The sequence below is a fragment of the Myotis lucifugus genome, unplaced genomic scaffold (genome assembly GCF_000147115.1).
Source record: "Myotis lucifugus unplaced genomic scaffold, Myoluc2.0 scaffold_176, whole genome shotgun sequence".
In the NCBI taxonomy this organism is placed as follows: domain Eukaryota; kingdom Metazoa; phylum Chordata; class Mammalia; order Chiroptera; family Vespertilionidae; genus Myotis; species Myotis lucifugus.
This window is the reverse complement of record NW_005871224.1, coordinates 1,323,090-1,327,206: the sequence shown is the minus strand read 5'-3', so window position 1 is coordinate 1,327,206 and position 4,117 is coordinate 1,323,090.

The following is a 4,117-nucleotide window of genomic DNA, read 5'->3' as shown; positions in this document are numbered from 1 at the left end:
CATCACACAAAGTCCCGGCTGTTTGCTCCGATGGTTCCTGGGGTGCTCTTGACAAGTGTCCCCTCACGCAGGCTGAGGGGGAGGGGCAGGAATGGGAAGCAGGTTCAAAGCACACAATTAAAATTCCTAAAGAACTATGTGGAGTCCTTCTCTTCCTCCCCTAAAAACACACAGAACATTCTTGGTCTGTATATCAGGCTGGGGGCTGGGCTTCAAGCCTCTCGCTGCACCTTCTTTGGTCCCATGTGATCGCAGAAGGGCTCCCAGCTGGAATTCTCTGTGTCCCTGAAGCAGCCGGTCCTTCCCTCCTCCCCACCCAACTATGCTGCTTGGGATTCCTGGCGCTCCTCTGGGGGCAGGCACGGGTGTGGGCACCCATGGGCAGCGGAGCCCAGGGTACCCTGAGTGGGGGCCTGCCAGGCGCTGCTGTCCTGACCCCTCCCCTGCTACATGCCTGTGGGTTTGGGCCCAGCAGTGTGTGTGTGTGTGTGTGTGTGTGTGTGTGTGTGTGTGTGCTGGGAGGAGGGATCCACAGCTGCCCACAGGGCAGCCCCAGGCGGTTGGTGGTCTCAGAAGATCAGGGAGACCCATGAGCTGAGGGTGTGAGTCAGAGAACTGGCTTTCCCAAGGGATGTGTGGCCTCTTGTCTTGATAAGGGGTCCTCCTGATGGGAAGCTGAGAAGCAGGCGCGTGGACCCTCACTTCCTAGCAGGGAAAGACTATAAGGAGCTGCTCCTTCTCAGGTTCCCCTCACTTTTCAGGGTCTGGGGCAGTAAGGGATGGGGCGTGACTGCTTACCAGGCGTGAGGAAAGGTTTTGGGACTGAGTAAAGGTGATGGTTACACAACATGATGAACGTACTAAACACCACTGACTTGTACCAGTTTCAATGGTTAATTTGAAAATTTCACATGTGAATTCACTTCACTTTTTAAAAATGGAGAAAGAGAATCAGCTGTGGCTGGTGCCGCCCAACCCATTCCCTCCTTCCTCCAGCCTGTTCTCTTACCCAAGTAAACATCGGTGTGGCTCCGACACATTGCCACTAGATACTAGAGAACATACTGACCACAACATTAGAAAATATCTTGAAAATTTATGTAATATATTGAAACACACACACACACACACACACACACACACACACGTAAGGAGGCCCTTGGGCTTAGCGACCTGTGAGTACAGGCCACACAATCGCAGGGGCCACGCAGCAGGAGCCTGGGGCCTCATTCCATTTTGCTTCTCACGTGCCTTATCTAGTCCCAGTTCTGCTTCCAGTCACCTGCTGAGGTGCTCCGGGGCTTCTGTCTCCTGTCACCTTCCCCTTCAGGTGAGGGGGATGACTTTCGCCCTCTTTGTGGGTCAGCATGAGGGTTAAAAGCACCCACTGCGAGGGGTCCGAAGCTCCTTGTGCTCCCAGGAGTTTGGCCAGTTATTTGGGATAATGTCCATGAAGGACAGACTGCAGAGACTGGCGACAGCAGCCGTGTGATTGCCCAGTATCTGTTACCGACCCCCACCACGAAGTACAGAGCTCCAGCGGGGGATGGGTGTGGGATGTTTGACCCTTCAGAGGCCTTGGCAACTCAGGACTCGCTGATCCACACAGAATTAGCAAAAAGGCAGAGTGAACTTGGTGATGGGGGTCCTCACTGCTGCCCCCCCGCCGCCCCGAACAAGAGGAGGGGAGAGAGTCTGAGGTCCCCAGGAGGGAACTGAAGGGAGCGAACCACCTTGAAACAGAAGGATGCAGAAAACGCTGGTGGGATATGGCCCTCTCCCCCACCCCCTCCTCATCCTCGTTCCTCATAAACCCAGTGGACTTGGCTTTTCCAGAAATGGTTCCAGGAGTAGTTTTCTTCAGTTCACATCCCTGGACTCCAGGAACTGGGCGGGACCTTTACATTTATTCAAAGAAGAGCTAAAATGTTGGGGGTGGGAGGGTAGGGAGGTGGGGGAGGCTGAAGGCACCCCTGGGTTATGGGGGCGGTGGTCCTGGCTACTGTGAAGGTGGGGAGATCACAGATCAAGAATGATGCGGTGGCCCAGCCCCTCTTGACCCGCCCCCACGGTTGTATGCAAATGAGGTGCCATCTGTAGCTCCACCCCCATGAGCCACACCCTGCCCCCCCCACCCACTCGCCTCAGTGCTGTGGGGCACCTGGCTAGCTCAGTGCCAACCCACCTTCCCCCACTAACTCATCCTACCCACCAGCCTCTGCGGGACTGCGGAGGGGCTGAGGACCCACCTGCTCTCCATCTGTCAGCCAGACTGCTGTGCAGCCGGCTGGTGGTGGTGGGAGCGCGGGCTCAGTCAGCAGAGAGATGAGGAGAGCCCCCCGAGGGGCTGAATGTCTGCTTCTCTGCATTCCCCTTGCCCGGTCTGTTAGCATCTTGGCAGGTGACTCCAGAGGGCAGAGGAGGTGGGTGGAATGTGTGTTTGTGTGGGAGGGGGGGCGGGGGGGGCGGGTCTTGGCACTGTTGTCTGAGGGGCAAGGGAAACAGAGGTGGGTTTTGGCAATGGGACTAGAAAACAAGATTCTCTCTGGAGCTGCCCACCTGCAGCTAAGCCTGAGGGGATGCAGAGGTGGGCACAGCCAGTGGGAGCAGACACCAAGTCCAGAGCCTCCTGTCTGCCGGGGTGGGCCTCCAGGCTACCTGGGCTCCTGCTCCTGCCCTGCCAAGGCCTCACAGACGGAGGCAGTTGGGAAAGAAGCTTGATTCTGCCACAATCTGGCCCGGGGCCTGGTAGGCTCAGTCTGTGTTTCTTCGAATGAAAAATCTTTTCAAAGCACCAATCATGTCAACCCCTCTCACATAGAAACCCTTCCAGGGCTCCCCAGGGCTCTTAGGGTACCCCTAGCCCCAACTTTAACTCTGACCCACCTCTCCAGCTCTCCCTTCCTCCTGAGCTCCAGCCACACTGGGCTTCCACCTTCCCACCCCAGGGCCTTTGCATGTGCTGATCCCCCTCCAGGAACACGAGCCCCTCCCTCTTCACCCAGTTAACAGCCTTGTGCTTTAGCTCCCAGCTCTGTTTCCCAGGAGAGCCTTACGGATCTCTCTGGCCGGTCCTCTCAGCTTCCTTTCCTTCCCAGTAAGTAGCTCTTTTTATACATTCCTGTTCCTTGGGGATATGTTTCCAAACTCTCTTTATCATAAGAAAGATGAGCCCTGGCCTGTGTGGCTCAGTTGGTTGGAGCACCATCCTGTTATCGAAAAGGTCTCAGGTTCGATTCCCAGCCAGGGCACATACCCAGGTTGTGGGTTTGATCCCCAGTCGGGTGCTTGCAGGAGGCAACCGATCAATGGTTCTCTCTCACATCAATGTTTCTCTCTCTCTCTTTCTCTCCCTTCCTCTCTCTCTAACAACAACAACAAAAAAGGAATTATGTGAAGCACTTTTTCAAATTGCAGATTCCTGAGCTCTTTTCCAGCCCTGGAATCAGAAACTCCCTGAGAGAAGGCTGGGCACTGTTTCAGGAGCCCCTCAGGTGTCTCTCCATCTCTGCAGTGGCGGCTGATAGATGATTGTACTCAGCCCCTCAACTCCTCTGAGTGCCAGGAGGCGGGCCCATCTTTTTCTGTTCCCTTCAAACCTACCACCAGCGTAGTGTTCGGCACATAATGGGGTTTAAGAAATATTTGTTGAACAAATAGATGACTATAGAATAAACAGGATTAGTTCCAGTGACTAACTTTAATTCTGCTCTGAGTGTATTTATCACCCTGACTACATAAGGCCAGCAGAATCCAAGATGATTGACGTGTCCCCGGAAACTACCTGAGAGAGTGAACAGGATATTAATAAACCCAAGCTGGGATCTGACAGAGAAGTGAGGTGGAGACGGGGACCCTGCCTGTGCTGTGAGCCCAGAGCAGAGGACCAGACCAGAGAGTCCTGGAGACCATCCTGAGGTCGCTAAGACCACCCCCTTCTCTGGAAGGCACCTGCCCCCTTCCCCCCCCCCACCCCGCCCCAGGTGGAGCAGAGGAACTGTTTACACCTGTGGGGAACCGAGGACCCAGCGAGAGTGCAAGGCAGCAACAACAGGAATAATAACAATAGTAATTAAGAAAGTCGCTTTTGGCATTTCCGATAATGCTAGCCCTATTC